Consider the following 16,549-nt stretch of genomic DNA (forward strand, 5'->3'; position numbering starts at 1 on the left):
AAAAAACAAAAGGTGGGGGAGCTCTGGTGGCCTAGTGGCAAGGAGCTGCAACTACAATCCCAGAGGCGCACGATTCGAATCCACCAGATGCTATGCCGGGGAAGGAGGGACAATCTCCTCCTGTACCAGTCAGATCTGATTTGGCGGTACACTCACACAAAAATAATAAAATAAAATAAAAATTAAAAAAAAACCACAAAAAAACCCAAAAGGTGTTCTCTAACTTCCACCCAGATATGAAAGGTGGAATTTTCTGTGGATGAGGAATTATTCTTTAAAAAAAAAAAAAAAGGGACTTGGCCTTCTTTTTCCCTTTGACCTTCTTTCCACAACACAGTATTAGCAAACATGGTGGCACATAATAGGAGAGGCTCTCTTTTTGCAAATATCAACGAACAGGAACAATCTAGGTCAGCAAACAGCTTACCTTCCAACAGCAGGCCCTTTAATACCTGAGAGTGTGGGAAGGTCATTTCACACTAAAGGGTTAGTTAAATCAGAAAACTTATTTTGCCAGAATGCACTTTAGAGACATGTGACAGTTCTACACTCTGCAGAGGACAGTTGCAGCGTTTGCCTGAGATGTAGGAACAACAGGACAATCTGTTTCCTGCCTGCTGGCTGGGCTGAGCATGGTGCTGATCCAGGCTATTTCTTTTCAAATTTCCCCAATGCTACCTCTAGTTGTGTACTGCCCAGGTTGTGTATGTGTTAGGTTAAGGGTTGGGTTGGTGACTGAAAGAAAGATCGTTTAAATCCACCAGTCACTGCAGGATCGAGATGAGACTGTCTCTCAAGCTTAGGATTCATTATCTCAGAAACCCAATTGAGGGTCACTATGAGTTGGAATCCACTCAGCAACAATGGGCAAAACTGTCTCTAAGCAACCTGGTTGTTGCTTTTATGTGCCGTTGAGTCACCTGCAACTCATAGCGACCCTGTGTGCAACAGCCCTAAACTCTGCTCTATCCTGTGCCAATCTCATTGTCTCTGACACACTTACCCCCATCAACCTGGTAATGAGAGAGTTAAGTCCTTGGTGACCAAGTGAAAGATTGGATATTATACAACAACAATGATACTGCTCTTTAGTCTGAAGAAACAAAATCCAAATTGTACTCCTTGCTGATTCAATTTCATGGAAACTCAGTCAGTGATCCCATGTGTTACAGACTAGAACTGCTCAAGGAGCTTTTTTGATTGTAATTTTTAAGGACAAGAGCTCTTGTGGCCTAGTGGTAGGGAGCTGCACTACCAATCTAGAGAGGTATATGTTCAAATTCATCAGCTGCTCCTTGGAAGAAAGATAGGAAACATCTTCCCATGTAATTTACTGGTTCTGAAAACCTGCTGGAGGGTTAACTATGAGTCAGTTCCAACTCTATATGTAACAATAGTGAACAGATCAAGAGGCCTTTCTTTCTTGATGTGACTGGGTGTCTGGGTGCCACTCACTCCCTCCTCATGGAAGCATTTAAGGGCTTGGTTTTAAAATTACTCCAAATGTTCTATTGCCTGTAAAGATGGAAGACATTTTAAAAAACAGCTTTGAAGAGCAGAAATTTTTCCCCCATCTATTCATGGTTGTAGGTATCAAGTGGGGGTAGATTCTGTGTTGATAAGGACTGAATGAGGAAGTGTCAAACAGTAGCCAAAGGGTTCCCAAGGCCTGATAGGTTCCAGGTCACAGAAAGTGGCAAAGCCTTTTTGTGGAACTCAGTCTTTCACCAGAGCAAATAGAGCACCTTATATGCACAGAGAAGAGAGACTGAGAGAGGATCATCTATTTTCTGTAAATCATTCAGAGACTAATGCTTAGGAACAACCAAACCAGTAAACCACCCCGGCACAGCCCTCACAATGTCACATGGGCAGAATAGGAAAGAAAAGCTTGAGATGTGATGTACTGGAGTAGGATTAAATGTCTACTAAAATGATCAATGAATCTCAGGATCTAAATTAACACATGACAGACATACACCAAGACCCACACCAAATTGACTTAAAAAAAATCTTAATAATAAAGCTCAAACTTGCCCTTTCTGTCACTCAAGGTTACAATTCATAATCATAAAAACATGTACCATGTAATTTTATCTTGTTAAAACATTTGCTGTTCTACTTGACTAGTGTTCTAAATATATAAGTGTGCAAGTTGCTGTTGTTAATTGCCTTCAAATCGAGCACGACTCATAGTGACCCTATGAAAAAAAGGCCTGAAGCTCCTCTACAACTATTGACATTTATCAAAGTTCATAGAGTTTCTGGAAGCATGTTGTTTAGGAAGTGGATGCCACTCCTGCTTCCAAATAAGTGTGCTAGGTTAATAAAATATTGCAGGTAAAGGAATATTCTTATTCTATTATTTCAGGATATTTTAATGGTCATTATTTCATCAAAACATAATTCTAAGATGATGAGACAATTTCTAGTTCTTGTTTTATAAATCAAAAGTAGAGAGCCTGTCTCCAATAGTAATGCACACAATATAACGAAGTTATGTTAAGTGGGCTCTGGTGGCCTAGAGGTAAGGAGTTGCACTGTCAATGCAAAAGAACACAGCTCAAATCCACCAGTCCTTCATGAGGGAAAGGTGATTTTTTTTTTCATTCCCCTGTGATTTACAGCCTCTGAAAACCCACTGGAACATCACCTATGAATTAGACCCTTAGTCCCAACTCCGTAGCCCCTAAACAACAGCAACAATATTACCAGAGTCATGACATTATCTGTTGCCCAGTTATTTTCTTTATACAATGCTGACATCCTGTGAGCAAAACATGTGCATCCTGTAGTGAAAAGAAAACCCTGAATCAGCCTGTGCCTCATCACCCCCATCACTGCTCATTATCTACCATCAAACGTGCTCTCTCCTCCTGTAGTAGATTGGTGGAGGGAGGAAGCTTTGATCCATTTTGAAGTGCTTTATAATTTTCCACAGTCCATCTGGGGAAGGGAAAGTACCTTTAGCTGGGGAATTTCCAAGAGGAGGAAGTAGAGAACACAGCAAAGACTTCAGCTGAAAGTTCATATTCACTCAAATCCCTGCCTTGTGGCTCAGAATCAATGGGTGGAGAGACTCAGAACTTTCAGATAACATCTGAACTCTAGGGACTTGCCTGAACCCAACCTGAACTTGAGATGTCTGTAACTCTCCTGTAGCCTTATCTAAATGGCCATCACTTTATTTGTAAGCACAGAAGCTATAGAACGGTTCCCAGACATTGTGATGAAAGCGTTTTGTTGTTTTATATTCTTCAAAAGCTGCAAGAGCAGCCATGCCTACCAAGCTCAGCTGGTTAGGGCTCTGAGAGATGAAAGTGACCATATGGTCTGACACTCTCAGCCCTGGTATCCAATTACATCCATAAACTTGGCCTTGTTGTTGTGGACCTTAGAGTCAGAACTGACTCACAGCTGACCTTTCGGCAGATTTTCAGAGGCAGTTAATCGCATGGAAAAAGATTGACCATCCTATTCCTACAGAACAGCTGGTAGTCTTGAACTCGGCCAATTTGACCTACTAAGTGAAAAATGTGTGGACACTGAAGGAAGCTAACTTGGTGAGGGCAAATGTATGTATCAAGAGAAATTATTCAAGGAGTAGCTAGCTTTTTCTAGAAAACCAAAAAACAAAAACCAAAACAAATAAACCAAAAAACCAAAAAATGCATAAGGGTGCTAATTTTTAGTAATGAAGAATGTTGGCATTTGTAATGTGTGAATGTAATATTTCTCAGCGACATTTAGTTAATACATGAAAGGGATTTGTTTTCAGTTATTTGCTCTATTGCTGATCACTTTGGGCTATTTTAGGAATAAAAAGTTGGCAAACTAAGATCCAAGAAGACAGTGCAATTTTGAAATTGACATTGTTAAAATATCCCCAGGCCCCTCCCACCAAATATGTACAAATCGAACTTTGATTGTGAGGATGCTATAATAAATATTCAGAAAAAAATGTGCCAGTTTTCCAAGGATCAATGTGCTGGCTTCAAGAAGAGTGGCTGAGATTTTTGTTCACAGGTGTCTTACTGACCTTTTTTTTTTGCTGTAACCTCGTAAATGTAGATAAAGAAAATGAAACAAGCTAAAACTTTAATCTTTGAGTCACAAGAAAGTGTGAAGCTATAACAATGGCTGGGAAAACAGATGTCTTCTAAATTATCATTCAAGGATTGAAACTCAGTGGAGTTACTCAAACAATTTGGAGATAATGTCGATGGCAATCTCTGCCTCCAGTGTGCACTTTCAGTTTTTCTGGGATGGAAGATTGAGATTTTTTGAAAGCTCTGTAGGTGATTTGAGTACATAGCAATCTTTGGAAATCACTATGTGACACAAACTAGGAAAATGAAAAAGCTGCTCCTATCTGACAGATCCTTCAGGAAATTGATATTGGTGCATAACAGAAGGAGCATTTATAACCTGGGTGAGCAATGGTCCACGGCAGATCAAGACTGGGCTTCAGTGTGGGAGTCATATGCTCAGAATCCAGAAACATTTTGATAGACAAATAAAAAAAATACTTAGCTCTTCTCAGTGACTGAGAAGTACAATAAGGATACATATGACCCTCACATGGACACAGTAGACAACTATTTCTCAGTAGTTTCCACCACATAGTGTTTAATCAGAGCCTCGAGCAGAGCACAATGTGCCAAAGAATCCAAGCTGCAAGCTTGACACATCCCTCGTCCTTGTCAGCGGCCTGGCTTTCATGCAAAACACAGACATCAACAGCTTGGAACAAGACATGTATAACTGTTTAAAGGAGAGGAAGGGCAGATTGGGGGAGGGGGGAAGAGGAGAGAGGGAAATAAGGTAGCATGGACGAATGGGTGGTTTCAAAGAATAGGCAAGGTACAGTGAGGATTTGAGGAGACATTGTGAAAAAAGACATGGATCTAGTGTAATTGATGTTACAGGGCGTAATGTATATAAGTGATTGAATGAAAAGCTATTTTTAAAAACCTTCAGGCATGTGGGGGGTGGCTGGGTGTGGGGGGGTGTGTCCATACACAAGGCACAGTGTACTAAGCACGCTGAGGGAATTTATTTCCTCTTGGAACGTTTGCTTTTGTTCTTAGAAGGCCTGAACAGGTTGACCTCAAGTATCTGGAGAACAGGAAAAGACTGTGATTTCACGCTCAGCATTCAAGAAAAAAAGTAGGCCTTATACTTATTTTCTCTCTCCCTCTTTCTGTTTCTCAATAATTAGCAGAATTTAAAAAAATAATTAGTAGTGTTTTACCCAAAAGTTTTGTGCTTCTGCTCTCTCTTTTTTTGTAGTCATTTCAATGAAAATTTACAGAGCGAAAAAACTATGTAATATAAATATTACTAATATATAAATTCTGTCTCCATCTGTATGCACATAAGAAGTCTCATGATTTGGCATGTCAGCCTTCTGGAGAGGCCCTGCTAATCTTCTCTGTATTGTCCCACTTTTAGATTATGTGTTGGTTACTTAAACACTGCCCTTACTTCCTTGTTAAACAAAACCAAGCTATGAAAAGCAACAGGTTTTTCTATTTCAACTCTTCACAGCTATTGATAAGTTGATTTACAAAACAGCATACCATTGAAATTAAATAATGACTAGGTTCCTGTGACTAGTCTATAATCCTATCAGTTTACCTTCAACATACACAGAAAGGAATCCCCAATACCTTTCCAAAATTTCAGAATAGCAGTGCCGTGTCTTTTAAGCCTGATATCAATCTCCATGCTTATGATTAAATTTTTTAAAAACTGCTTTTCACCTACCCCTGACGTATATCATAACATAAAAGATATGATTGAGGGAATTGAGATTTCGAGCTTGTTACTTCTAGCTATCAGGGAACTTCTTGGTGTCTAGCACAAAGTTGTTGTTGGATACTGTTGAGTCGGGACCACCCCATAGCTGACCCTCCAGCAAGTTTTCAGAAGCAGTCAATCACATGGGAGGAGATTGCTCATCCTTCTTCCAAGGAGCGGCTGGTGGCCTCAAACTGCATACCTTGGCATTGCAGAGCAGTGTCTTGTCACTAGGCCACCAGAGCTCTCTAGTATAGACTTTCAAGAAATATTTGTTGACAGTATTAATGCATGAGCCTACAGTTCTCTTATGTTGTTTCGTTTCCTAAGCAGTCCTTGGTGCTAGAGAGGTTCAGAGTGGAATGTTTTGTGACTTCCCTGACCCTTGTAGCGCAACTTAGAAATAACTTGACATCTCTTCTTCCTTCACTTTCCCACAGTAGGGGGGAGCTCTAGAAGGATCTTTCTCTCTCAGAGAATAACTGCTTGGAGGAGGATCAAGGAGGAAAACTAAAGATGTTGAAAGGATCAATCCAGGATCCAGCAACTCTCACGACCTAACACAAAAGGGCCTATGTAGGAAACTGAGTTACCAAGGCCCTACCAGGACTGGCAAAGTCCGAGCCAGAATGTGCTCATCTGGAGAGACTTTCCTTTCATCCGGGGCTCAGTTGAACCCTGCAGCAGGGGAGCCTTTGTTAGAATTCTGCTGAAGCTCAAGAGTGGGCGAGCTTGAGAGAGAACCACTTGAACCATCTTGTACTGTACCAGGATACCTACCTCAAAGGAGAGCTGCACGAAGCTTAATTAATTAATGTTTGCAAAGTGCTCTGGGCTCCTTGGATGAAAGGGTGCTCCAAAAGTGCAACGTATTATTATTATTAAAATGATATTTAGTATTGGCAGCCAGGCCAGATGCTGAGCACAGATAGGCCTCGATAAAAGATGGACCACAAAAGAAGAAAAAGTTAATAAGGATGTTTCGGGCGTGCTGCTAATAGTCTCACAGAAATTACTTCTCTCTCCTGTGATGATGATTTTGAACAGAGATAGGATCTTAACTACTTGCAGAACCAAAGGGTATTTCCATGGCTGGTGTTTTGAGGACCCAGAGGTGGGTGCAAAACAACAAATTCCCAACCTTGTCTTACCTTGCCTCTCCAAATATAAAACTGGCTATCGCAGAGCTCAAGTTCTTGTGATGGAGCTTGAGAGGCCAGATTCTAATTGATTTGTTATTTTTATGTGGTTAAAAATGTTTAAGATGCCCTTTGGAATGCATAGCACTCTGTAACACTCTGTAAGCTACACAGTCATGTCTGAAGGTGGTTTAAGAGAGCAAGGAAATCTTCTACAACCAAAGAGTTAAAACTCTGAGTGTGTAGAAAGTGAAGTAATTAAAATCTATCCCTCCACAGCCAAAGGCCCCAGTCTCACATTGCCAGCTACAGACAGAAGTCTTGCCAGAGCAAGTCTCAACTTGCATGTCTTTATTAAATCATTTTAAAAACACAGAAGTTAACTGTCTCCTGAAATATTTTGGGTGTTTAAGTGTGCCACAGCTGACAGAATGTGATTTTTTTAAAGACCCGGCACACACTTTCACTGGGTGGTATGTATCTGTATTTCAGAAAAAAAGGGGGTTGGGAGGTGGGGCAAGGAAAATGATTCAAACATCCTCTACACGCAAAGAAAGTGTTTGCACTCATAAGCTCTGAAAGGGGGAATGTCTTGCTATTTTTAGTTCTTGAGTTTGTGTCATTTTGGCATTCAACTGGTTGATTTTTTTAAATGAAGAGATGAATACGTAGAGAGAAAATGACTTAGCCATGGTCATAAATTCAGTTGGTGGTGGGACAGGGAAAGAAAAGAGCAGGATAGCTTTGAAAACCTCAAACTCATTGCTGTCAACTCAGAACCAATTCAGAATTGAGCCTACGGTAGATTTTCAGAGACTGCAAATCACCCAGGAGGATATTTCCACCAGATTTCGCTGGAGGTCTTTGAGGGGCTCAAATTTAAAATTAAAAAAAATCAAAGAAAACTTTGTTTAGTTAATTGTAAAAAAAAAAAAGAAAAATTCCAGAGTCCTCCATCCCTATTATGATAAGCAATCATTTGAATCTTCAGAGTCATCATTCTCAGAGTGCTTCCATATGCATTATTCATTTGACTTTTCTTTTAATCCTTAAGGGAAATGCAATTCTACTAATGTTAAATCAAATGAATTACTATCTTTTTTTAATTTTTTAATTAATTTTAGTAAAAGTTTACAGAGATTTAGGGTTTCTAGTTATTCATTATTACACTTTTCTCCCTGCCCAACCCCTCCCCCCAATTAACTTTTCTCCTTGATGAGTAGTAAAAGAAAAACTGCTTCACTGCTATGCAGTCCCTCCCCCCAAGCCCACTGCAAAGTGCAGCCTTCATTCTTGACTCCTGACATGACAATAATACCTAATAATTTATCCCTTTTAAACCATTCTCTCCCTCATTAGTTCACAATAGTGAAGAGCTAGAAACAACTAAAGCGCCCATCAACAAATGAATGGACAGAGAACCTCTGGTATAGTCATACAATGGAATACTATGCAGAACTGAAAAACAAGGAACTCATGAATTATGCTAAGTGGATGACTCTAGAGGACAGTATGCTGAGTGAAATATCTCAGTCACAAAAGAACAAATATTGCATAGGGCCACTATTGTAAAACAGGACTGACATTGGGGTTGAGGGAAAACAGAGAAGAAGGGGAGGAATGATATTATATATTGCATTGCAACAGTTACTGTCTTTTTTATTCCCATTCATGGTGACCCATGGGTTCCAGGCTAGATCTATACTCCATAGAACACAAAAGCTTCTGTTAAGTGCCCTGAAGTTGACTCTTTCATAGGGACCTATATACAACAGATTGGAACCATGTTAGAACCATAGTCAATCTTTGCCATCTCTACTGTGCATAAATCCAATGTTCTAGTCACTAAGTTGGTCTGTCTCATTGAAAGTCTTACTTTCCATCACTGGTCCTCCACCTTTTTGAGCCTGATATCCTTCTTCAGGAATTAGTACCTGATAACATGCTCAAAGTATATGAGACAAAGCCTCTAAGAGCTACTCTGACTGCACTTCATCTAAGACAGATTTGTATGATTTTTTGGCACTCTATTCAGTACTCTTCACCAACACCTTGATTCTAAGGCATCAATTCTTCTTTGGTCTTCCTTACTAACCGCACAATTTTCATACACATACGAGCCACTTGAAAATATCATGGCTTGAGTCAGGCACACCTTAGTCTTTAAAGTAGCATCTTCACAATTTGACACTTTAAAGAGGTTCTTGACAGCAGATTTACCCATTGTAGTACATCATCTAGAATACAAAGAGTCTCACCACTGGGCCAGTTAAGATATTGTTAACGATTTCAACTTGCTTGTTTCTACAATCAACACTCACACAGTCTGGAAATAAGAAAATGAATTTCATTAGGAAAATCTGCTGTCACCAACCTCTCCAGAGTGCTAAAAAGCAATGATGTCAGTCTAGAGACTAAGATGCACCCTGAGACAGTTCATAGTCTTTGCAAATACTTGCTATGTATCAGAGAGATGGACAGTGACCAAAGATGACAAGAGAAGAATTGATGCCTTTGAATTGTGGTGCTGGAGAAGAAGATCAAATGTACCAGGGACTGCTAAAAGAACAAGCAGGTCTGTCCTAGAAAGGGTGAAACCACGCTGCTCCCTGGAGGCAAGGATTTTGAGGCTCTGTCCCAAATACCGCGGGCATATAGCCGAGAGGGTCTAGTCCTTGGAGAAGGACATTGTGCTTGCAAGGATGGAGGGACAGCGCAAGAGAGGAAGACCCAGGATGAGATGAGTTTACATAGTAACTGAGGTGATGGGGATAGGTGTGTCAGAAGAAAAGTGCAACAATGAATGAAAGGAAATTAAAAAAAATAATAGAGAAGTTTCAGGGCTATTGTGCATGGGGCCACTACAAGTCAGAGTTGACTTGATGACACATACCAATGACAGTACATCATCTGAATTCTTGACTGCTACCTTCATAAGTGTTGATTATGAATTCAAGTAAAATGAAATCCTGTACAACTTTAACCTTTCCCCCGTTTACCCTGATTCTGTCCATGTGTCCAGTTGTGAGGATTTGATTTATGTTTTCTTCACATTAGGTATAATCCAGACTGTAGGGAAATCTGGTGGCTTAATGGTAAGGAGTTGCTTTGCCAACTCACGGACATTTGGCTCAAAAAACTACCACCAGCTCCTCTGCGAGAGAAAGATAAGAAATCTCCCATGCTATTTACAGCCTCTGAAAACTCATGGGAGGGTCAGCCATGAGTAAATTCTGACTCACCAGCATTTAACCACACAACATACATCAATAAGTGCTTCAAGTGTTTTTCTGTGAGCAAAGTATTAATTGGTTAGCATATATACTGAATAAGTGTGATGTAAGGATATCATGATATGTATCTTTCCTTATATTAAATACTGTAATATCCCCAAAGGCTGTGATTTTGTAGGATTTTGGGATGCAGATTGTCGAGACTTTCTTTCAAGAAACCTCTGTATTTGTACCACCAACTTCTGATTGTTGTTATTGTTAGGTGGTATCATGCCAAGTACCACTTATAGAGATCCTATGAAAAACAAATCTGAACCCTGTTCTATCCTGTACCATCTCCACAATCTCTGATCCCTTATAGCCATTGTTGCAGTTACTGTGTCAATCTATTTGTTTAAGGATCTTCCACCATCCCTCCACCTTTCCAAGCATGTTGTCCCTCTCTAAGGAACAGTCTCCCCTAGCAACTTGCTCAAGGTATGTGAGACAAAGCTTTATTATCATCTTTGCCTACAAGGAGCACTGTGATTGAACCTTCTCCAAGACATATCTGTCTGTTCTTTAAGCAGTCCATGGGATATTCAGTACTCGTATCCAACACCACAACTCAAAGACAATGATTATTCTTCTGTCATCCTTATTCATTGTCCAACACTCAGATGCATAACAAGTGATTGAAAGATCACAGCCTGAATTCTGTGCACCTTCGTTCTCAAACTGATGTCATAGCTCTTCAGTAATGTGGAGAGGTGCCTGACAGCAGACTTTCCCAGTGCAATACATCAACTGATCTCCTGACTGCTAGTACCAAGGCGGATTCAAGTAAGATGAAGTTGTTGACAGTTTCAATCTTTTGTCCATCTATCATGATCATCCATGCAGTGGTAAGACTTTCTGTTTTTTTGACGTTGAGATGTAATCCATTTTGAAGGCTGCGTTCTCTGATCTTCTTTAGCAAGTGATTCAAGTCCTCCTCACTATCCTTTGGACATTGTTTGTCATTGTGTTCCATTGAATCAGAACCAACCCATAGCTGACCTTATACTGGGTTTTCAGAGGCAGATAATCACTCAAGATATTTCTCATCCTTCTCCCATGGAGCAGATAGTGGATTTGAGTCATGTGCCTTCAGATTTGCAGCACAGATTCTTGCCACTAGACCACCAGAGCTCCCTATCCTCTGGATAATGACTTTTAAAAGCCAATAGCATATTCTCAATTATAGTAGCAATAACTTGCTACAAATTGAGGAAAACATTTTACAGGCTAGATATACTATTATCTTTATTTGTCTGCTATTGAGTTTTTCACATATGGAACTTTATAACAAAATGAGAGATGTGAGAACAAATTGTCAAATATGTGTGCATATTTTTGAAGACTTTCATAAAGATAATAATGATAATGGTATATTATAAATTTATAATCCTTTAAAATTTTCTATTAAAAAGATTGAATAATTTTCCAAGATTCAGCTACTTGTCTGACATATCAGTGCCACACATCAGTGTTCGGTGGAGCTCCCCAATTAAAACAATCTTGGAAGCAGGAATGGTATCCACTTCCTCTGGAAACTCTACGAATTTGGAGAAACAATAAAAGTTATACAAGTGTTCAGGTCTCTCATTCATAGGGTCACTATGAGTCATCTATGACTCGACAGTACTTATCAACAACGTAGAGAGAGCTCTGTTGGCCTAGTGAACAGAAAGTGAATGTTACCAAGCCAAAAGTGGGTGATTTTAATCTGTGGCCCACAGGCCTGATTTTAATTGTTTTTTTAGTCAAACATTATTCTAAGCGGTATAGCAATCTGTCCATTTGCTATACAGAGGCCACTCATGATTGCTGTGATGCTAAACACAACGTGTCAAATGTGACAATGGTTACCCATGGTGGACAGTGTTTGGTGGAGCTCCCTGATTAAAACAAGCTTAGAAGCAGGAGTGACATCCACTTCTGAAACAGCTTGCCTCCGGAAACTCTACAAACTTGGAAAAATGATGAAAGTTATACAAGTGTTCAGGTCTTTCGTTCATAGGGTACACTATTAATCGTCTACAACTCGATAGCACTTAACAACAACAACAACAACATCTACTTATATGGAGCAAAAGATAAATAAACCTAAGACTTAGAGAAGAAATCAGTCTATAGAACTAATAGTTCTGCACAAACTATGGCCTTCTCTTCTTGAGACTGGTAGAGATGCTCTGACCAGGTCGACAGTAGATGAATACTGGTAAAAAGAGAGAAAACGTGGAACATAATTCAACTTGAAAAAGAAAAAAAAATCCACATAGAAATCGCTGAAGCTATTACTCTCAGATATTCTAGAAATTTTGAACTGAAATTTTTCATTTAAGTCACCTGTTAGCTGAATAGCAAGTTAGCACACAGTATCACCCTTAAGCAAAGTGTTCTTTTGAAGTACTTTTGAAAACCTATCTATATGAGACAAAAATGGTTAATATATATTCTAAATAGAATACAGGGTTCTACGTTTAGGTTAATGGTACTGAACAACTGGAACAGAGATAATTAAAATGTTGACCCATTTTGAAGAATATAACTAATATCACAAAACCATACAGGTTGAAAATTATTGAATGAGTGACCTGTTTTGATGTGTAATGTCCACTAAAATATAAAAGAAAATAATGGATCTTTTTAAAAGATTGTGTTGTTCTTGTTGTTATATATCGTTGAGTCACCTGAAACCCATAGAAACCCTATGTACAATAGCTCTGAACCGTGCCCTAACCTGAGCCAGTCTCACTGTCTTGGACACACCTACCCGCATTACTCCAGTTACTGCATTAATCCATCTAACTAGTGTCTTCCTCTCCTGCCCTGTCCCTCCATCCTTCCAAGTATTGTATCATTCTCCAAGTTCTGGTCTCTCCTGGAAACATGCCCAAAACATGCGAGCTTCAAAATCCTTGTGTCCAAGTAGCAGCCTGGTTTCACCCTCTCCAGGACAGACCTATTTGCTCCCTTGACAGTTCATGATATATGTTCAATACTCTTCTCCAGCACGACAATTCAAAGGCATAGATTCTTATTCTGTTTTTCTTAGTTCTTGTCTAGCTCTCTGATTCATAGCAAGTAATTGCAAAGACCATGGGCTGGATCAGGTGCACCTTAATCTCTACACTGAGATCTTTGCTCTTTACCACTTTTCAGAGGCACTCAACAACAAATTTCTCCAGTATAATTTAGTGGTTTTTTTTTCATTTCCTGACTATTGGTGCCAAGAGCGTTGAATGTGGATTTGAGTAAGCTGAAATTGTTAATAACCTTAATTGTCTTCTGCATCTATCATGGTGCTTGGAATTGGCCCAGTGGTGATAACCTTTGTTTTCTTGATGTTGAGCTTCAATCCATAGCAAAGACTGTAGTCCTTGACCCGTAGCTAACATTTCAGGTCCTCCTCAGTGTGCAAAGGACTGGAGTTGTAAAATAAAAAGACTCAAATTTGGTCAGCATTTATTAAACTGAAGGAACTAAATCACAAATTCAAGCCTCAAGTTGCAACACTTAAGGATGCTATGGACAGAATGTTGAATGATTAGGGAAGCATTAAAAGAAGATGGAAGGAGTACACAGAGTCACTGTACCAAAAATAATGAGCCAACACAGAAGAATTTCATAAAACAACATATGATCAAGAGTCAATGGTTATAATAGAGGAAGTCTAGTTTCTCTGAAGGCATTGGCAAAAAATCAAGGCCCCAGGAATTGATGGAATACCAATTGATCTATTTCAACAGAGTGATGCTGCCCTGGACATGATGACCAGGTTGTGCCAGAAAATTTAGAGGACAACTACCTGGCCAATTGACTGGAAGAGATCCATATTTGTTGCCATTTTTTAAAAAAAGGTTAATTGACAGTGTAGAAAAGACTATATAGCAAGCAAAATATGAAAAATTTAGAACTACTTTTAAAATTGACTTAACAGCACTCATCTTAGGGAAGCTTACAATCAAGATTAGACTTCTTAGTTCCTCTTTATAACCCTACTCAATAATTCTAGAGCAAACTTTTATGCAACATTTTTGACCATGTGATGCTACTTCTAGCAGGTTGAAAAAAATTGTTTATTTTTCAAAATGGGGAGGTAGAGACAGTCAGAACAGAAAAGAACACTGTGGCTTAATATGCTTCAATAAATAGGTGTCCTTTTGATGTATCCCCAGAAAATGTAGGCTAGACATTCTGTGATGCAATTGAGTGGTTTCTATGTTTTAGAAATTCTGTTATCTAGATTTTCTCCTTTTCAGATAAGGAGAATGACTATCTTTCAATGAAGTTGGGAAAATGGTCATGATGGCCTAGTTGGATACATAGGTTGGATACTCAAATCTACGGATTGTTTCATGAGATAAAGATGTGGTCATCTGTTTCCACCAAAAGTTATAGCCTTGGAGACCTGACAGGGGTTCCCGTGAATCAGAATTGACTTTACAAAGGTTGTTATGTGCTGTTATGTGCTATCGAGTCAAGCATGACCCATAGCAACCCTATGAATAACAAACGGCCTCTCCTGTGCCACCTTCATTATCACTGACATACTTGACCCTATTGCTGCAGCCCCTGGGCCAAATAATTTTACTGAGGGTCTTCTTCTCTTTAATTGCCTCCACCTTTCCACGTATGATGTCCCTTTCCAAGAAACAGCCCCTCCTAGGAAGACGCTCAACGTATGTGAGACCGTGCTCCTCCATCCTCGCCTCTAAGGAGCATTCTGGCTGCACTTTTCCCAAGACATATCTGTTTAGTTTTCCTTGACACCCCATGAGCTGTACTTTTCTTCAACACAAATCAAACACATCATTTTTTTTTCTGTCATCTGTATTCAATGTTCAGTTCTCTGATGCATAACAGGTGATGGAAAAAGCAATGGCCTGAATCAGGTGCACTTTCATCTTCCAACCGACACCATTTACATCGAGGGCTTGGTTTTTCAGATTTGGTTATGTATAAGAGAAGGACAGGAGTTATGTTTTTTAGGTCCTATAGTCTTTTAACAATACAGAAAAAGAGTTACTGATTACAGATGAGTACACAGTACAGGAAACTCTGTTCAACCAGGGACAATATTTTGCTCTTTTGAAAATTTAGGATTATGTTTCCCAAACATCCTCAGTTGTCTACCTAATGTAATTGCTTGTCTTCCCTTATCAATGGCAGAGGAGGGAGAGTAGAAGCTCAAGTCAGTTCACTAACTATCGGTGGTCTAACCAAAGATTTTTGGAATCCCTCAATGGTGCAGAGTGGCAGAGGGAAAGAACTCAATTGATAACTGCAAAGTTGGTTTTTCAAGCCTACCACTCACTCACGTGAAAGAGATCAGGCGGTCTGTTCTCTTAAAGATGGAAACCCTACAGGGTGGTTCTATTCTATTCTATAAGGTTTCTATAAATCAGATTTGACTCAATGACAGTGGGTTTTCTTTTAGTTTGTTGTTGTTGTTATATGCCATTGAGTCAGAACTGACTCTTTGCTTACCATCCAGCAAGTTTTCAGAAGTACTAAGTTGCATGGGAAGAGATGGCTTTTCTTTCTTCTGCAAAGCAGCTGGTGGATTTGACTTAGGTGCCTTTGAATTGTCAGCACAGATTCTTCACTCTAGACTGCAAAGTTCCCTCAATTTTATTTTAGGTGATGCAGACAGTTAATGGAGTGGCAGCCAACAAAAAGGTTGGAGGTTCAACTCCACTCATAAAGAGAAAATTCTGTTGATTTACTTCTGAAAACTGAACCACTGAAAATCTTAGGGGCACAGTTCTGCTCTGATACAAATGGGATCATCATGTCTGACAACTCCATCTCAGTGAACTAATCACTAAAGTCTGTTTGTTTAATATTCTAATGTTGTTGTTGTTGTTATGTGCTGTCGAGTCATTTGCGACTCATAGCGACCCTATGTGCAACAGCCCTTAACCCCGCTCTATCCTGTGCCAATCGCATGTCCTCTGACGCACCCATCCCGATTACCCCAGTCACTGAATCAATCCACCTCATAGAGGGTCTTCCCCCCTTGCACTGTCCCTCCACCCTCCCAAGCATGATGTCCCTCTCCAAGGACCTGTCCCTGCTTACATCATGTCCAACGTATGTTAGACGAAGGCCCAGAATCCTTGCCTCCAAGGAGAAGTCTGGCTTAACCCTCTCCAGGATGAATCTGTTTGTTTTCTTGGCAGTCCATGGTACATTCAACACTCTTGTCCAGCACCACAGCTCAAAGGAATCAATTCTCCTTCTGTCCTCCCTAGTCATTGTCCAACTCTCTGATACATAACAAATGATTGCAAAGACCATGGACTGTATCAGGCGCACCTTTGTCTCCAGAGAGACACCGTTGCTCTT

The sequence above is a fragment of the Elephantulus edwardii genome, unplaced genomic scaffold (genome assembly GCF_000299155.1).
Source record: "Elephantulus edwardii isolate Elephantulus edwardi_28Jun2011 unplaced genomic scaffold, EleEdw1.0 scaffold00060, whole genome shotgun sequence".
In the NCBI taxonomy this organism is placed as follows: Eukaryota; Metazoa; Chordata; class Mammalia; order Macroscelidea; family Macroscelididae; genus Elephantulus; species Elephantulus edwardii.